Source organism: Eretmochelys imbricata, chromosome 2, assembly GCF_965152235.1.
Source record: "Eretmochelys imbricata isolate rEreImb1 chromosome 2, rEreImb1.hap1, whole genome shotgun sequence".
NCBI lineage: Eukaryota > Metazoa > Chordata > Testudines > Cheloniidae > Eretmochelys > Eretmochelys imbricata.
This window is the reverse complement of record NC_135573.1, coordinates 242,038,313-242,058,111: the sequence shown is the minus strand read 5'-3', so window position 1 is coordinate 242,058,111 and position 19,799 is coordinate 242,038,313. Positions and strand designations below refer to the sequence as shown.

General features: G+C 45.8%; 1 protein-coding gene across 2 annotated transcripts in view; it reads right to left on the bottom strand.

The window, feature by feature from the left end:
- Window positions 1-8,529, bottom strand: part of CREM (cAMP responsive element modulator) — a 79,587-nt gene extending 71,058 nt beyond the window's left edge. The window contains exon 1 of one of the 2 annotated variants that reach the window (XM_077808315.1): window positions 8,381-8,529. The gene's annotated coding sequence lies outside the window, so the exon portion shown is untranslated. The remainder of the gene's footprint in view (window positions 1-8,380) is intronic. The other variant, XM_077808314.1, reaches the window with a different exon arrangement.
- Window positions 8,530-19,799: the final 11,270 nt, after the last annotated feature.

Here is a 19,799-nt window from a genome sequence, read left to right as displayed (position 1 = left end):
AGGATCATCTATCATGCTGTAGAAAGTGACATGTTTCCAATTTTACTACTTTATTGCTTTGGGCTTGATTTATATTAAGTCTGGACCCATACATCCATTAGTTAGAAATGTAGCACTTTTCTCGCTTTGGTGAAAAGACAGTCTCCATTAGCTGTTGAATGTCATTGCTTGTTGCTCTAAGTATCATTGAAACAAAAGCAATAAAGTGTTTGAGGAAAATGCCTATCTAGTTCTGTAATCTTGACAGTATCTTTTATTTCCCAGATAGGGACTTAATCCCTTATGGATTGCTGAAGGTGCTCCTCCTACAGAAAAGTTGTATTATTCCATTTGTTTTTGACACCTCCATGATCCTTCCTGATCTTTCTAAGGGCAAGTCTTTCATGTAGTATAGACAGCTAAACACTTAACTAATTTCAGTTCACGTGTCTGTTATTAGATGTATGTACAGTTAAACTGTACTGCTGTAAATAGTGAAGACAACTAAAAAATTAAAAAAAGTATCTCTCTGATATCTGCAGCCTTACAAAATATGACAAGAAAGAAGACTGTATTTTTATTATGCTCTAGATTTTAGTTAAAACTCATGGGAAATTAGAACGCAAATCTCAGATGCAGAACACAATTAAAATACACTTTAGCCACACCTAAGCATGGGAATCTATTCAAATGTATTCTCCAGAGATACAGCTGAATATACTCTGGATTTTAGGTGGACAGATGATTTACTATTTTTAATCTTCAGCACAGCTAAATAGCACTAGAATTGTTTATACTGTCTTTTTTCTGGTATTCCTGAGATTTGTTAATACCACTGCTCTCCTAAAACATCACTTCTGGCCAAGCCATTATTGTTATTATTTTCAAGAGGAAATTAATTTAAATGTCAACAGCGTGTGAACGCATGCACTTGTTGAACAAAATGTTAAACTGAGCACAGAAATTGCCTTCTCCAAGTATGAAGGTCAAATGAAACCTGAAACTTTGGGCCTGTAAAAGACAAAGCTTCAAAAAGGTAAATAGCCATTTAAGTCCCCTTGACATAAACTTGTATAAAAGGCCTGACTAAAAACAAAGTTGCAGTATAACAGCTGCATAATATAAAGACATAGTGCAAGACAAAAGACCTATTTTGGTTGGCATATCTGAAAATAGCAAGGCAGGTGATATGTTTTTCCAAAAGACTATTAAAACTGTTCTCAATATCAAGCACCCATGAAGCAGACAGTTATTAATTTAGTACAGACACTACCAAAATGGAAGACTTTTTCTTCCTATAATGTAAGCAGAGTTTTGATTAGAAGCAAACCACCGATGACAAAGGAAATGTATTGGCAGATCCACTGCTCCTAAATTTAAAACAAGGCTCTACATCGGGGTGGGCAAATTACAGCCCGTGGGCCAGATCCGGCCCGTCAGGGCTTTGTATCTGTCCCCCAGGATTGATGCCCCCAGGGCGCCACGGGCCCTGCGTCAGTCCAGGAAGCAGCTGGCACCACGTCCCTGCAGCCCCTGGGAGTGTGGGAGCAGAGGGCTCTGTGCGCTGCCCTCGCCTGCAGCCACCGCCCCCCACAGCTCCCATTGGCCGGGAATGGGGAGCTTTGGGAGTGGTACCTGATGACAGAGGTCTGGAAAATCAGGAACAATAAACAGTTTCTATTTGTTTTTTGAGGAAGACTGATCTTTCAAACCATTATAACTTTATAGGCCTTGCATATGGACTTAACCCTAAATTCAAAAATTGATTTTATATAAACATGGTTTAATTACAAATCAGCTACATATCATGAGATTTATTTCAATATTAAATATTAATAGGATTGTTACATTTTTCATCTGGGTTGCTTATTACCTTTCAAAAGTTACGAGGCAATACATTGATATTAATTAGGCAGGATTTTTATATTAACACACACAAGTTACATGACTGCACTTCCATGAATTATGGTTGAAAATATATTCTGTAATTTAATGTAAGGCAAACGTATGTGGTTTTTTGCCTGGAGATGGTGAGGAAAAATCACAGGGCTGGAAACATATATGCCTATTTTCTCTGTCTCACTAATGACACTGTAATAACTTATTGTGACATTGTTTATTGTGTACCTAGTATTGAGATTTTGCAGTTTGAGTAACAGGTACACTCTGCATTTGGAAATGTGTTTATCTGTGTCTTTACTGTTAAATTTGCAGTACTTAACTTTCTCAGAGTGTCAGGAAATCTGAACTCCTCTACGGAAATGCTTTTACTGTTTGAAAACATATTAAATTATATTGCATTGTGATTTGTTTCGTTTATGTATCAGTTTCTTTAATCTAGTGTTTTTGAAGTTTATTTCAGCTTGTGGGATGGATGTTTGGCACTGGCCTCATATCAGAACTATGTTGACATACTGCTCAATTAATGAGAAAATGCCAGTACATTAAGAGTGTTACTGACAAGAGATTTTATATGTGGAAATAGCTTGAAAACAGTGTCAATAAAGATGTCAGACATGTAAAAGAGAAAAACGAGAGGCAGAAGTAACCCTCTTCTACCCTTCCTCCCAAAATAAATTTCACAGCCAGAAAATTCATTCCCCCAGAAACCTCAGCCTTATGAGCCACAGAAGCAGCATTACTGGATAAAAGCCAAGTAGAAGTAGCATTGCTAGAAGGGAAAGCTGATCATGTGTAGAGCCATGCAAATCTGCAGATATCCACGGATATCTACATCTATGGATGCGGATAACCGCAGATCATATTTGTGGATAGATGCTGTCATAAATATAGGGGGAAGGGTAGCAACCTTTATGTATCCTTGGCAACTGTACTGGGGGGGAAGGATTTGTTTGTTGTTCCCTCTCCGGATGGAGGGAGAAGCCAAGCAGGTACAATATCTCCTGAAAATATACCTGGAATAATCCATCTAAAACCACAGAAACTGTGAGTAGGGCAAGGAAACGTGTTATCTTTTGTTTTGGCCCGTGAATTTTCCTATGCTACAGGGGTAGTTTCATTCCTGTTTTTGTAACTGTGAAGTTGAGCCCAGAGGGATCCTCTGTTTTAAATCTTTTTAGTACCCTGTAAAGTTAACTTGCATCCTGATTTTGCAGGTGTGATTCTTTTACTTTTTACTTTATAAATGAAGTTCTTCTTTTAAAAACCTGATTGATTTCAGTGTCCTGAAGACAAAAGGTCTGGACTGTGCTCACATTGTTAAGACAACTGGTTGGTAGTTTATTCTCAAGCCTCCCCAGGAAAGGGGGTGAAGGGGCTCGTGGAGATATTTTAGGGGGATAGGGATTCCAAGTGACCATTCCCTGAATATTTTGTGTAAATCACTTGGTGGTAGCAGCAATATCAGTCTAAGGAATTAGTGCCTTAGAGAAGTTTTAACCTAAGATGGTAAAATATAATCTTAGGGGGTCTTTCATGCGGGTCTCCACATCCGTACCCCAGAGTTCAGAGTGTGAGGGGAAACCCTGACAGATGTAGATCCAAATTTTATATCTAGAACCCTGCAAAGCTGTAGATATCCACTTTGTATCCACAGACCATATTTGTGGATCGTGGATTGGATGCAGATACAAATTTTGTACCTTTTGCGCAGGGCTCCAATCATGGGACGCAAGATAGGCAGATGCCACTCAAATTTGGAGACACGAACCTTTATTTTGAAACTTTTTCTTTCCCACTGAAGGGAGACTGATTAAAAAAAAAAAAAGCTTAGCCCTATAAAGATTAACAAAATACTTTTGAGGAAAATAATTGCATGCTGTTTTTAATTTTGAAATCCTTATAACAAAAAATTAATCTTTAATATTTGTTGATGAGATTTAGCTGCATAACCAGTAATCAAACTGCTCCAGAATTCAGTATGACCTGAAGCATCAGATACCTTAATTAAATACACAGAGCCACTGTAAAATAATTTAGTTTATTCCAGTACACTTTTATGATATAAAATATCAGAATGTATAAATTCTCAACAAAGGTTGCTTAGTAGTAAAGAAACTGCTACTAAATAAAAAGCAGATAAGCTATGTGATTCAGCACTTCCACTGATGTCTCACTGGGTGCATCATTTTTCTGCCTTTGCAAATTTTTCAAATGTCAGATGAACTTAACACATTTTAAGGGTTTTCTTCTTCTGGCTACCAACCCTGTAAACTTCATCCATAGAGTGCAAGGCCTTGTGTTTGAGGGAAAGCTGCAGATAGGAAACTCAGAATCCATTTTTTTATGGATTTCAAGGCCATTATTTTTTCTTCAGGCCAACAAGCAGGGACCAGACAGAAATAGTGTTCAGGAACATGTATCTGTCATGCAAACTGAGCACCACCTGCAGCTCTCTCTATTTAATAGCATCATTCTATTCATTTCATATCAAGACAGTAGTTCTCAGATTACTTTCCATTATTAGTAGCACTCCCCACTTTTCATCTTCTCCCATATTCCAACATTTTTCCATTCTATTCCTTTTCTCTGAGGACTGTAACAATCTTAGCAAAAAGGGGGAGGGGGGGAAGTCACTGGTATTAGGGCAGGTAAGATGATACATGTCACTCAGGACACACCTGCTCACCTAATACTACAGGTGAGAAAAATTCAATATTAGGCCTGCTGTGATTTTTAGACATGCAACAGCTGTGTCAAAGAACAAAGTGGAGTTCAATCTACAGTTACAGTGTAGATGAGATTACCGTTTAATGTGAAGATCTGGTTGGAACAGCTGTTCAGCTGCATGAGATACAACTGGACTCAGGCCTGCATAAAAGCTTGACAACAGCAGAGTTGGAGCCAAGACACTGACTCAAAGTTTCGGAAAGAGACCTGTTTCTTATCAATCCCACAGGGACCTTCTCTGACCTTGCCCGCAAGGCTATAACCTAGTTAAAAGGAATCAGGCCCATCCAGATCCCTTCCCAGAGAATTGCCAAGAAAGGCTACCAAGAAAAACGGTGACTCATTGCCATTCACCCGAAATATTATACAAAACAGGAGCATCCCCAGTAATACACAGACACACATATTGCTTGAGAGTCTGCAATTTACCTTAGCCACTTCCACAAAGTGCTTCCCCCATAACCTGCCACACATAATACCATCCTTTGTGCCCCCCATCCCCTCTTGATGCATATATGCAGTGTTACTCCTACCCTAATCACAGAGGACCTTGCTGAGCCCCTCCCGCAGGCAGTGTGCCCTCACTCCCTCTATACCAGTGGTTCACAACCTCTCTAGACTACTGTATCCCTTTCAGGAGTCTGATTTGTCTTGTGTCCCCCCAAGTTTCATCTCACTTAAAAACTACTTGCTTACAAAATCAGACATAAAAATACAAAAGTGTCATAACACACTAATACTGGAAAATTGCTTACTTTCTCATTTTACCATATAATTATAAAATAAATTAATTGGAATACTTTGTACTTACATTTCAGTGTACAGTACATAGATCAGTATAAACAAATCATTGTACGAAATTTTAGTTTGTAGTGACTTTCTGTCATAAATATAAAGGGAAGGGTAACCACCTTTCTGTATACAGTGCGATAAAATCGCTCCTGGCCAGAGGCAACATCCTGTTACCTGCAAAGGGTTAAGAAGCTCAGCTAACCTGGCTGGCACCTGACCCAAAGGACCAATAAGGGGAAAAGATACTTTCAAATCTTGGGGAGGGGAAGGCTTTTGTTTGTGCTCTTTGTTTATGTGGTTGTTCTCTCTTGGGTCTGAGAAAGGCCAGACAGAAATCCATCTTCTCCAACCCATCCTAATCCAAGTCTCCAATATTGCAACCAGTATAGGTAAGCTAGGCAAGGCGGATTAGTTTATCTTTTGTTTTATGTGAATTTTCCCTGTGTTAAGAGGGAGGTTTATTCCTGTTTTCTGTAACTTTAAGATTTTGCCCAGAGGGGGATCCTCTGTGTTTTGAATCTGAATACCCTGTAAAGTATTTTCCATCCTGATTTTACAGAGGTGTTTCTTTTACCTTTTCTTTAATTAAAATTCTTCTTTTAAGAACCTGATTGATTTTTCATTGTTCTTAAGATCCAAGGGTTTGGGTCTGTGTTCACCTGTACAAATTGGTGAGGATTATTATCAAGCCTTCCTGCAGGAAAGGGGGTGTAGGGTTTGAGGGGATATTTTGGGGAAAGACGTCTCCAAGTGGTCTCTTTCCCTGTTCTCTTTGTTTAAAACGCTTGGTGGTGGCAGCATACTGTTCAAGGACAAGGCAAAGTCTGTACCTTGGGGAAGTTTTTAACCTAAGCTGGTAAGAATAAGCTTTGGGGGTCTTTCATGCAGGTCCCCACATCTGTACCCTAGAGTTCAGAGTGGGGAAGGAACCCTGACACTTCATTAGTGTTTATGTAGCCTGTTGTAAAACTAGGCAAATATCTAAATGAATTAATGTACCCCCAGAAGACCTAGGTATACCCCCCCAGGCCTCTGTACCCCTGGTTGAGAACCACTGCCCTATACAAACACTGTGCTCCCTCCCACACACATCACACCAAGTACTCGCGGCCTGCTGCCAGTTGTACACATGTCGTGTGCCAGGGCATACAAGGCTAACCCTTTACATCAGCATGGACTCTGTTATTGCTCCATGCTACAACGTGGGAATAACTCTCTTCTCTCTCTCAATAACAAACCAAAGAGAGAATGACACTGAAATGCCGTGATTAGGGCGTCCACCTGAGAGGGGGAGATTTCAGCCCAGTCCCCTGGCTCCAATCACTCTTACATTATTTATCCATAGGGGAACAGCTTCAACAGGAGACACTAAGGGAGCCCCACATCAGAAAATTCCCACAGTTCAGTGGTTAGAACACTCTCCTGAGCAGAGAGGGCTGGTATTGAACCTCAATCTCCCACATCCCAGGCAAGTGCTCTAACACTGGGATCAGAATAGCAGCCGTGTTAGTCTGTATCCGCAAGAAAAAAAAGGAGTACTTGTGGCATCTTAGAGACTAACAAATTTATTTGAGCATAAGCTTTCGTGAGCTACAGCTCACTTCATCGGATGCATTAATGCATCCGATGAAGTGAGGTTAATGCAACCGATGAAGTGAGCTGTAGCTCACGAAAGCTTATGCTCAAATAAATTTGTTAGTCTCTAAGGTGCCACAAGTATTCCTTTTCTTTTAACACTGGGATGAAAGTTATACGGTTGGGGACACCACTTCCTCTGGCCATTTGTGTGGAGTGAAGCAGGCACCTAACTTATTTCTTCAAGCAACAGGTTAGGCAGTGAGCCCTGACAGTTGGTTTCCCTTCATGGGCTGATAAACAGAGATTGATCTGCAGGGAGGAGTCTGACTTACGCCTGGTCTACACACATTGCTTAGGGCTGTAAGAAATTTCATGCTGTGCGAAATAGTAGGTTGACCTAACACCTCCTCTCCCCCAACGCACATGCTGCTAGGTCAGTGGAAAAATTCTTCCATTGACATAACTACCACCTCTCGAAGGGGTGCATTTACTACAGTGACGGGAAAACCTCTTTCGTCACGGTAATCAGTGTCTCCGCTACTGTCGCTACTCCAGGGGAGCTGCAGCTGTGCCCCTGTAAGATTTCTAGATACGGCCTTAGGAGGTGCCTCGCTCGCTGAGCAGGGATGGGGTTAGCACATGCCCCTCTGGCCGGGCTCGCTTAGGCGGCTCTTGCTCTAGCTGGCTGGCGTTTGTGGGTCGCATCCTAGGGCGCCTCTCTCCCCTCGTGTATCCTAGTGGGAGTCCAGGCGCGGGACTCCGCTTTGGGGCTGGCGTTGTTGTTCCTGTAATTTTCTAGGTACCTAAATGTTAGGTGCTGTGATGCTCAGCGGTGTCTAAATCCCTTTGGGGAACCCACCCTCAGTCTCTCCGCGCCCCCGATCCTCAGGAGTAAGAGCAGCACTTTCCCATTCCCGGCCTCCCCGGGTGATGTGAAGATGAACCTCCCCCCACCAGACTGAAGCGCCTGCACCCTATCGCCGTGAAACTGACCTGCTGACAGAGGGTGTTTAAAGGGGAGGGAGCGAAGCCCAGAGATTCGGAGAAAGGCACCTGTGGGCCCGGGAGTGCGGCGGTGGGGAGCCGAGCTGCTCGGCTGAATCGCACCCTCTACGGAGGGGCAGGCGGCTGGGTAAACAAACCCCTCCGGACGGAGCCCCCCGGGGACTGGGGGGAGGGGGGCACACACAGCGCGTCTCGCTCTCTCTCTCACACACACACAGAGCCAGGGCGGCCGCTCCCGCCCTCTCCTCTCGCGGCCATGCCTGCCCTCATGCCTCCCTCCTCTCCGCACCCCACAGCTTGTCTCCCTCGCCAGGCCTCTCCCCCCACCCCCGGCCGGCAAGGGGTCGGGCTGCGCGCACACACAGACACACGTGTCCCCGCCCCCTCCCGCACTCACCCGCCGCCCTGTACGTGATGCCCCCGTCACAGGGGGGTGGGGGGGGATTGGGCCGGGCGGAGCCGCACGTCGCCTCCACGTCAGCACTGATGCAGCCGCGCCGCCGCGGGGGCGCTGAGGAAATGGCGCCCGCGGCGGCTCCCCGGCCCCGCGGTCACAGGAGGAGGAGCCCAGGCCGAGGCAGCCGGAGCCGCCCGCGCCGATTGGTTACAAACGAGAGTCAACGGCCGGCGCCGCGCCAACCGCCGCCACGGGACCGCCAGCCAGGCACCTGATTGGTTGCGGGAGGGAGGCGTCTGTTCTCTCAGGATTCCCCTCTCTCTGTTTGGGGAGGGTGGGTGTCTCTGGGCATCGCACCCCGCTAGCTTGGGGCCTGACCCCATCCCCTCCTCAGAGGCACGGGTAACTTGAGGGGTGTAGGCGGGGTGCCCGCACAGCCTCCATGGGCATTGGCGGGGGTGTGATCTCCCCTGTGAGCCAGGCCGGGGAGGGTGTAACTCCCCTAACACACAGGCATTGGGGAGGGTGTAACTGTGCCCCAGCCCCACAGTCACCCCACGCCCTGGACCCCAGTGGGAAGGGCACAGGGTTTAGCATCGAGGCTGCTGGGTTTTATACCGAGCTCTGCTGCTGGTTTCTGTGACTTTGGCTCATCGCTTCTCTGCCGCAGTTTACCTTTCTGTAAAATGGGTATAAACGCTTACCTAAGATGTCTAAGCACGTTAAAATACTTGTGGGGGGCACCAGGAAGCCACTTCCTTTCTATATCATGGAACCTGCTTGTTGTATTAGGAAACCAACTTGTCTGAGAAGTTCTTATATATTTCTTTTCATCTGAAGATATCAAAGTACTGAGGACAGTTCAGCAAGATGTTAAGTGACCTGCTCAAGGATACACTTGTGGAATATCTTTGTATACCAAAAAAATTATCCTTTAATTCACACTGCATTACTAAGAAATGTTTTTGTTTAGGGGTCTTAATCACACATAATACAGTATTTATTTTATATTTTTTAAAAATCCCAAAATGTTAGTATAGTATATCAGAAAGTTGCCAATAGATAAAAGAGAGACTGGTGGCTAAGTTTATGTTCTCTCCCCCTAGAACCAAATAGATACATTTAGTGACTATAAATAATGTTTGGTACTTACTGTGCATTTGACATCTTTGCTGTATTCTGGAAGGTATAATATTGGTAGCCTTAATTTTGATTATGCCTAAATTCTATGTAAATATTTGGGCCATGGAGATTATTGCTGCTGTTCTAGTTTGTCTTCTCGTACAAATGTTTGTTGTTTCACAGTATACAAAAAGAGAAGAAGAATGATCCTGTGTTAGGGCACTAACTTAGGGACTTGTGAGACCTGGGGTTGATTTACCTGCTTCATCACAACTTCTGTGTGACTTTGGACAAGTCACTTAAGCCCAGATCCTCAAAGATATTTAGGCACATAACTCTTATGAAATCAATGGGAGTTATTCCCCCAAATACCTCCCAGGATTTCCAATAAGGCCTCTGTAAAATGGGGATAATACTTCCCTACTTCACAGTGGCATTGGGAGGATAAACACAGTACAGATTTTGAAGAGCTCAGATAAGACACTAATGGGGGCCGATAAGTACAAATATCCCAATGTACAAAATTTTAAGGATATAAACTCTGCAAGTAGTATGCCAATTGTAATATTTGAGACTCAAGTGTTTATACCATATGTTTTACATAGCATGTTTATACGATACACAACTTTTATTCTGAAGAGTCACCTCTTAATGCACTGTCCACCAATATGGTGTGTAATAATAATGAATTTCTTCTATGTGCTTGCTTAAGTATTTGAAAACCTATTCAGTAGTGGTTTGTTTTTTTTAAAAAAGCAAAGGTCTGAATTAATTTTCAGATAAATTACTATGATTAATGAGTTGGAAATTGTCAGGACTGGTTATGTTTTGTCCATTCCCATCCTCCCAAGAAAGTAAGTCAGGTTTTCAGTCTCATTCACTGAGTGTGGGAGAAGAAATCTGGGCATCTATCCTGTTTACAGATCATGATTGGCTGGCTCCACCACTGGTTGCACTGTTGAGGCACAAACAAAGTGACATTTATCAAATGTTCAGCTTTAGGTTTGTTAATTTTCCTTTGTGTAATCAGTTCCTAGTAGATGTTTTTCTATTAAAATGTTGTTGAGTAAAATTGTCAAAAGTACAACACAATGCAAATAAAGTAATTGTAGTAACCTAAATATTATCACTTTTGAAATGCTTTTGTTCTCCTCCTACATTTCCTTTGTTGAAATATTGAACAACATCCCCTTCCTGTTTTCAGTTCTTTCCACCTTCTCTTATTCATTGTGACTTCCTGTGTGCTTCGCTTTTGGGGGTTTTGTGTTAGTGTTTCCTTGCTTTCTTACCCTAACCTTTTCCTGTTAGTATGGTAGTCATTTAACCCACTAGGCCAGGGGTGGGCAAACTTTTTGGCCTGAGGGCCACATCTGGGTGGGGAAATTGTGTACAGGGCCATGAATGTAGGGCTGGGGCAGCAGGTTGGGGTGCGGGAGGGATTGCAAGGTGTGGGAGGGGTGCGGTGTGCAGGAAGGGGTTCAGGGCAAGGGGTGCAGGAGGTGTGTGGGGTGCAGGAGGGGGTTCAGGAGAGGGTGTTTGGGTGCAGGAGGTGTGTGGAGTGCGAGAGGGGGCTCAGGGCAGGGGGTTGGGGTGTGGCAGGGGACTCAAGGCAGGAGTTTAGGGGGGTCAGAGCAGGGGGTTGGGGTGCAGGAGGCGTTCGGGGTGCAGGCTTTGGCCCGGCACCACTTACCTTGAGTGGCTCTGGGGTGGCAGTGCTGTGCAGCAGGGCTAAGGCAGGCTCCCTGTCTGTCCTGGCCTTGCGCTGCTCGTGGAAGTGGCCAGCATGTCCGGCAGTGGCTCCTGGGGCTGGAGTGAAGCAGGCGGCTCCGCTGTGCGCTGCCTTCGCCTACAGGTACCACTCCCAAAGCTCCCCATTCCCGGCCAATGGGAGCTGCGGGGAGCAGTGCCTGCAGGTGAGGGCAGCACATAAAGCCCCCTGCCTCCCTATCCCATTCCCTCAGAGGCTGCAGGGACGTGGTGCCAACTGCTTCTGGGAGTGGTGCAGGGCCAGGGCAGGCAGGGAGCCTGCCTTAGCCCCGCTGCACCACGGGGCTGGCAATCCCATGGGCCAGATTGAAAGCCCTGTTGGGCCAGATCCGGTGCACAGGCCATAGTTTTCCTTCCCCTGCACTAGGCCCTATGGCAACTAATTGAAAGGCCAAGCTCTGGATCAAACAATTTGATTTAAAATGTTATGTCAATTAGAAAATATTTAACTGAATATGCAGCTAAGACTCTAAGGAACTAGCAAGCCTGAAAAGTTTGAAGTCAGCTATTTAAATGGCATCATTATACATTACGTCTAAAGCTTAATATTGTTTTAAAGAGCAGAATCTTTAATGCGATATTAAGCTTGACCTAAAATTTTACATGGGTGTGATTGAGATGTCATCAAAAGCTTTTTCTTGGAAATGCAGTTAGGAATTTAAGTGACAATGTTAAATAAAAGAATGAGTTTGAGTGGGTTTCATGTTCACTTGAACCAGGCTTAGGTTTTCTGCCCTTCAGTATGAAGTTAAAAAAGAGAAAAACACCTATCTTCTGTAAAATACGCTAGGTAAGTAATGGATATAAATCATCTCTCATCTTCCCAATGAGTTGCTAGCACCTTGCAACTTTCAAAACTAGGCTCTTAAAAGTTAATTTAAAGTTAAGTTACAGCTTTATTTATACCACTTTGTTTGACATTCCAGTATGATCTTGCCTCATGTTTTTAATTGAATGTAGATTTTGAATGGTAACCTGGAAACTGAGACCCCAGCCTCTGAAACTCCAATGAAAGCCAAGAGACAAGAAACCAAAGAGATTGCATTCTAGAGCAGCAGAGAGGATGGACCAAATTCAGCTCTGGTATAAATGGGCATGGCTCCATTGAAGCCAGTGGAGCTGTGCCCATCAGAGCCAGAGCTTAAGTTTAGCTAAGAGGATCAGAGCTATGAACAGGGGGGAAAGGTGGTGAGGAATAAAATTGCTGTATTCTTGCACTGATAAGTTTGGGGCAGTATCTGTATTTTCTTAGTTGAGACCCAGACCTTGCATGTACTAGAGCAGAGGTTCTCAACCTTTTTCTTTCTGAGGCCCCCCTCAACATGCTATGAAAACTCCTGGACCCAGCAGGGGATGGGGGGGAACTCAGGACTCCAGGCCAGCGGTGGGCCCTTGGGCATAAGCATAGTTTGACTTCTATTTTTAAGGGCAGGGGCCGGTGGGGCTTGGGCCAGCTCTGCACAGCAGGGTCCAAAAACACAGTGCCGCCTTCACCCCCTGACTCACTTCAGCAGGCCACCCAGCCTGTCTGGGTTGTGTGTGGTGATGGTTCAGCTCAAAAAGTTTGAAAACTGCTCAGCGTACAGGGAGAGGTTAGCTAGGGGCTGTGTGCAGGCAGGGAGGTCGCTCATGGTACAGGGAGTGGGTAGCTAGGGGCTGTGTGGGATGGGGGGGCAGCTCAAGCCGCAAGGAGAGCGTAGCTAGGGGCTGTGTGCAGGCAGGGGGGTAGTGAGGGGCTGTGTGTGGGTAGGGGGGTAGCTCAGGGTGCAGGGAGAGGGTAGGTAGGAGCTGTGTGCAGGCAGGAGGGTAGCTCAGGGTGCAGGGACGGGGGTAGCTAGGAGCTGTGTACTGGGAGGGTTCCCGTGTGGGCAATACTCCCCAAGGGCTCTGCCAGCCACAGACTGGGGTCCCCCTGCCTAGGCAGCTCTTACCGGCTGCATGAGCTAAGGAGCAGCCGCAACCCCGGGCACCAGCAGCAGATGACTCCCTGCTTCATGACACCAGTCAGAGCAGCAGCTGCCTGCACTGCCCGACTGCAGCTTCCCGCCTCCGACCTAGCCAGAGGGTTGGGCCTCGGGGGTGGAGAGAGGAGGAAGTGGGGTGTGGAGCTGCCCCCAGGACTGCTCCACTCTGGCACTGCAGTGGTGGGGGGTGGTGCCGGGGCTCGGAGTTTCAGCCTCTTGGCAGGGGATGTCAGGGCTCGGGGTTTCAGCCCCATGGTGGGGGGCGCCGGGGCTCAGGCTCTGGGTTTCAGCTGCGGGGGTCCTGCGGCCTCCTTGAAAGGGCTTGTGGCCCCCCAGGAGGCCACGGACCCCCGGTAGAGAACCGCTGTATTAGAGAAGTGTACCAGTTTAACTAAAATCACTTTTAAAATTATCCTGTTTACAAATAAGTGCAAATTCCTAATATAGCGACACTCAAACCAGTTTCAGAGTAACAGCCGTGTTAGTCTGTATTCGCAAAAAGAAAAGGAGTACTTGTGGCACCTTAGAGACTAACCAATTTATTTGAGCATAAGCTTTCGTGAGCTACAGCTCACTTCAGTGTAACCATATGTCCAGGATTGAGGGAAACTTAGTACCACCACAACACAGAACCCGCTATTGCTCTGTCCTCAGTCGCACACCATGGGCCTGCACACAGCCTGGAGTAGCAAGGGGCTGCCCTCCTCCACCCAGGAGTGTCAGAACAGGTCCCTTATTGTTCTCACAGAGAGACAAGGGGCTCTCAGTAATGAACAGGGTGCCTCTGCAGACTCAGGCAAGCATCAGTGCTTTGATAACACCCAGTCCATGTTTTCAAGTTTCTGAGCAATCATGAGGGCTAAAAACTTTTGTTATTAAATAAAAGCTAAGCGTCCAATGTAATCATATAAATGTAGGTTGTACGGCCCTTAGCATGGCCTATAGCAGGGGTGGTCAAACTTTTTGGCCTGCGGGCCACATCGTGGTGTGGAACTGTATGAAGTGCCAGGTAGGGAAGACTGTGCCTCCCCAAACAGCCTGGCCCCTGCTCCCTATCTGCCCCCTCCCACTTCTCGCCTCCTGCCTGCCCCCATCAAAGCACCCAACCCATCCAACCTCCTCCCCCAACTCCTTGTTCCCTGACCACACCCCAGGACCCCACCCTCATCTAACCCCCACCTGCTCCCCATTCCCTGACTGCCCCCCCCAAACCTCCGCCCCATCCAACCGCCCCCTGTCCCTTGACTGTCCCCTGGAAAGCCCTGCCCCTTATACAACCCCCCAGCCCCCTTACCATGCTGCTCAGAGCAGCATATCTGGCCGCCACACCGCCCGGCCAGAGCCAGACACGCTGCTGCGCTGCCCTGCATGAGCAGACAGCCCCGCTGCCCAGAGTGCTGCACACGCGGCGGTGTGGCTGTGTGGGAGGGAGGACAGCGGGGGAGGGGCCTGAGGCTAGCCTAGCCTAGCCTAGCCTCCCGGACCATGAGCTCAGGGGCCAGGCAGGATGGTTCTGCGGGCCGGATGTGGCCCGCGGGCCGTAGTTTGCCCACCTCTGGCCTTTCGTGTCTGTGCCTTCATTTGGCTCTGTATTGCTTTAGTGCTAATTGGTAATTTACCAAAGAAAGCTAAATCAGTGTAAGCAAAGGGTTAAACTGGTTTAAGAGTTTCTACATTTTGGCAGGTTTCAGAGTAACAGCCGTGTTAGTCTGTATTCACAAAAAGAAAAGGAGTACTTGTGACACCTTAGAGACCAGCCAATTTATTTGAGCATAAGCTTTCATGAGCTACAGCTCACTTCATCGGAGGAGAGATTAAAGAGGCTAGGACTTTTCAGCTTGGAAAAGAAGAGACTAAGGGGAGATATGATAGAGGTATATAAAATCATGAGTGGTGTGGAGAAAGTGAATAAGGAAAAGTTATTTACTTGTTCGCATAATATGAGAAGTAGGGGTCACCAAATGAAATTAATGAGCAGCAGGTTTACAACAAATAAAAGGAAGTTCTTCTTCACTCAGCTCACAGTCAACTTGTGGAACTCCTTGCCTGAGGGGTTGTGAAGGCTAGAGCTATAACAGGGTTTAAAAGAGAACTAGATAAACTCATGGAGGTTAAGTCCATTAATGGCTATTAGCCAGGATGGGTAAGGAATGGTGTCCCTAGCCTCTGTTCGTCAGAGGGTGGAGATGGATGGCAGGAAAGAGATCACTAGATCATTACCTGTTAGGTTCACTCCCTCTGGGGCACTTGGCATTGGCCACTGTCAGTAGATGGGATACTGGGCTGGATGGACCTTAGGTCTAACCCAGTATGGCCATTCTTATGTTGTTATGTTATGTTCTTATGACTATACAGATTTTTAAATCCATTTAATAAAACCCATGTATATTTCAATTACGTATAAGGGTCCTATTGATTGTACTCTTGTGAAATGTACCTGCTGAAATGTGGGTGCGGTAAAATATTCTAGAAAATTTGTAGTCTGTGGAGGGTTACATGGCATTAGAAAAGGGGTTACATTGTATATAAAAACACTGTTTGTAGACTTTTCTTATTAGGATTTAGGGGGTCAGTTCTTGGCCATTTTGAGATTATGCATTGTAATGCTTGACAGGAAAATAAAGATTTGGTGCTTATTATTGCAACAGTACTGTGTTAAAGAATTTTGTTTTGTTATGCATTGTAGTACAGTAACTCCTCACTTAAAGTCGTCCCGGTTAACATTGTTTTGTTGTTACATTGCTGATCAATTAGAGATTGTGCAACACTGATCAATTAGAGATTGCGCAATGCTCCCTTATAACGTCGTTTGGCAGCCGCCTGCTTTGTCCACTGCTTGCAGGAAGAGCAGCCCGTTGCAGCTAGCTGGTGAGGGCTTGGAACCAGGGTGGACCCGCAGCTCCCCATCAGCTCCCTGTTCCCCTAAGTTTCCTGTGTGGCAGCCGCCCAGCAAGCTATCAATTGCCGGCAGTTCAGCTGTCCCTTCCCCCACCGCCATGTGCTGCTCCTGCCCTCTGTCTAGGAGCTGCTCCCGGGAGCCTCCTGCTTGCTGTGGGGGGGGGAAAGGAGTCAGGGGGGCAGGGAGAAGAGGGGGGCTAATGTCAGGGTGTCCCCCTCCCCCCTGCTCCTGCACCTGCTTACCCCATCTTCCACAGAGCAGGGGGACACACAACAGGGCTCAGGACGGAGGAAGCTTCCTGGCAGCAGCTGCCATCTCAGCTTGCTGATGTACTTAAAAAGGCAATGTATTTAGAGCGCGGTCAGCATACTTTAAGGAGCAATACACATCTCTCTCTCATACACAGGGTGTGTGTCTCTTTCTGCCATGCTGTCTCCCCTCCCTCCATTCATGCTGCCTTGTAGAGTGTGAGGCTACACATAACAACGAGTTAACCCTTGAGGGCTCAGCCAATTGCTAGTTCACCATTTAGCAGAAAGGCATTCACTGGGAAATATCCACTCTCTGACTTCACCACCTCAACCACGCTTCACAATCATCATTGCTGTGTACCAATATTAAATTGTTTGTTTAAAACTTTTACTCTGTGTGTGTATATATATATATATATATAATATAGTCTTTTGTGTGGTGAAAAAAATTTCCCTGGAACCTAACCCTGCCATTTACATTAATTCTTACGGGGAAATTGGATTCGCTTAACATCATTTCACTTAAAGTCGCATTTTTCAGGAACATAACTACAACGTTAAGCAAGGAGTTACTGTAATTGCTTCCTGGCTGCTTGTTTCAATGACTGCAAACTTTATTTACGTATTTAAGTTTTATATACTTTTGTAAATTTATACTGGCTAGATGTATTACAGAACCGCTGTTCCAACTAGTTTCAGATGTTGTACACATTAAGACATTGTGAAATGTGCTTTTGCTCGGATAAAAAGACAGCTGTAATTCAGATGTTGAAGTCTGATATATCATGCATCCTGAGTATCTTGTAATGTTTTGTTTTTCTGTAGTTTCTTCTATGTTATTTATTATGCCAGAAACCTCTGTTATATTTTTTGGGGTAAGTGCTCGCCAAAAAATGCCCAGTATTTTATCTTCACTTAACTCAGGGGTGGCCAACCTGTGAATCCGGAGCTACATGTGGCTCTTCAGAAGTTAATATGCGGCTCCTTGTATAGGCACTGACTCCGGGGCTGGAGCTACAGGTGCTAACTTTCCAATGTGCCGGGGGGTGCTCACTGCTCAACCCCTGGCTCTGCCACAGGCCCTGCCTCCACTCCACCCCTTCCTACACCCTCCCCTGAGCCTGCTGTGCCCTCACTCCTCTCCCTCCCCTCCAGAGCCTCCTGCATGCCACAAAACAGCTGATTGAGAGGAAGGGGGAGGCGCTGATCAGCAGGGCTGTCGGTGCGGGGGACGCCTGGGAGCTGATGGGGGGCTGCTGACATATTACTGTGGCTCCTTGGCAATGTACATTGGTAAATTCTGGCTCCTTCTCAGGCTCAGGTTAGCCACCCCTGACTTAACTGTTTCTACGGAGCTCATTGTTTTGGATTTTTCTAGCAGAGCTTTTTATCCTGGTTTTGACTTACATGATTTGTTGTTCAGTGCCAAAATTTTCTCCTTTGAAAGAGTGCATACCTGTAAATATTTCAAAAGATTAATAAAAATAAATGGCAGGGGAGGGTGGGAGAGAGAGCTTTGAATTTTGTAATGTCATGTTCAACAGATCATATGTAGATGGGTAGTGTTTACAGCAGACATACCATGCTTTGAAAGGAATCAGGATTTTGGGGGGAGTTTTCCAACATCTAATGGGCTTCATGTAAATAAGTGTGAGAATTCTCAATGAGAACATTAAACTAGAAGAGATTGTCTAGATTATATATGTAACCCTTCTGCCAGGTGGAGCCAGCAGCAACCAGGGCCAGGTTCAATATCTAGGGGTTCCTTTCCATTCATACAACCTAGAACTGGCTCGAGCTCCCACACCGTAATCTGGAAAATTAACACACCAACCCTGGGCGCAGCTGAGAGACAATACTTCCCTACTCGCGAGCACAGAGTCTGAGTGTAGAAAAGAATTAAAGGAGGGAACTAATTTGGCATTAATTTTGGAAAACACCGCAAACAGAGTTCATAAACATAAAGCATTAGTAAAAGACCCACCCTCCAAGTAGGTCGGACAGTGTCCTTTTCCCTTCAAGTTCTTAAGTCCAGCAACCCAAAAGTCCCTATCGTGTGCCTGCCCCTTCTCTGCATCCCACTCACAGTTGCTGTCCTTGGTTAGTGCAGACCCAAACTTCAGAGGTGCATCTGCAGAGTTCACCTCCCGCCCTAGGTGGGGTAAAGAGATACCTTACTCACACTGCTGCTCGGGCACTCACTTGCCACCCCTTTCTGCCGGCGATCCTGCTTGCCGCATATCACACCTCTCTGCCACACCAGCCCCTTGTTCACCAGCTGCCTCTCAGTCACCTTCTGCTGCCACCTGCCTCTCTGTTGTGACCTCTGCACATCAGTCTCTAAGTAATTTTCAGCTCTTTGCAGACTGGGCAGAAACACTGCCCCAGATGACCTTCTGAGGTCTCTTCCAACCCTAATCTTCTATGATCTCAAGTGATTTCAGCTCTCAGTGATTTTTAGCTCTTAGCAGGTAGGGCAGAAACACAGTCCTACAACAACTGATTTCAGCTCTGATTGGGCATTTAACCTAACAAAGAGGCTCCTAATGAAACCTATTTAGCTCTATTCTTTGAACAGTGGGGAAGAACAGGTTAAACCACTCTAGAGAGGACCCTTGAGACTATGCAGCCTCCTGGTTGGGGATACCTGTCCCACCCCCTCTTACTTTCACAGGGCTCTGACATTAAGACCCTGGCTTAATGAGGTTCTTTCAACTGAAGGTGACCCCCACATTTGGGACAGGTTAAGCACAGTCCTGCTTTCCTATATTCTTACAAAAAAACGAGGAGTCCTTGTGGCACCTTAGAGACTAACAAATTTATTTGGGCATAAGCTTTCATGGGTTAGAACCCACTTCATCAGATGCATGGAGTGAAAATACAGAAGCAGGTATAAATACATGAAAGGATGGGAGTTGCTTTACCAAATGTGAAGTCAGTCTAACGAGATAAATCAATTAACAGCAGGATACCAAGGGAGGAAAAATAACTTTTTGAAGTGGTAAGAGAATGGCCCATTACAGACAGTTGACAAGAAGGTGTGAGTAACAGTAGAGAGAAATTAGCATTGGGGAAATTAAGTTTAGGTTTTGTGATGACCCAACCACTCCCAGTCTCTGTTCAGGCCTAATCTGATGGTATCCAGTTTGCAAATTAATTCCAGTTCTGCAGCTTCACATTTGAGTCTGTTTTTGAAGTTTTTTTGTTGAAGAATTGCCACTTTCAGGTCTGTTATTGAGTGACCAGAGAGATTGAAGTGTTCTCCTACTGGTTTTTGAATGTTATGATTCCTGATGTCAGATTTGTGTCCATTTATTCTTTCGCGTAGAGACTGTCCGGTTTGGCCAATGTACATGGCAGAGGGGCATTGCTGGCACATGATGGCATATATCACATTGGTAGATGTGCAGGTGAAT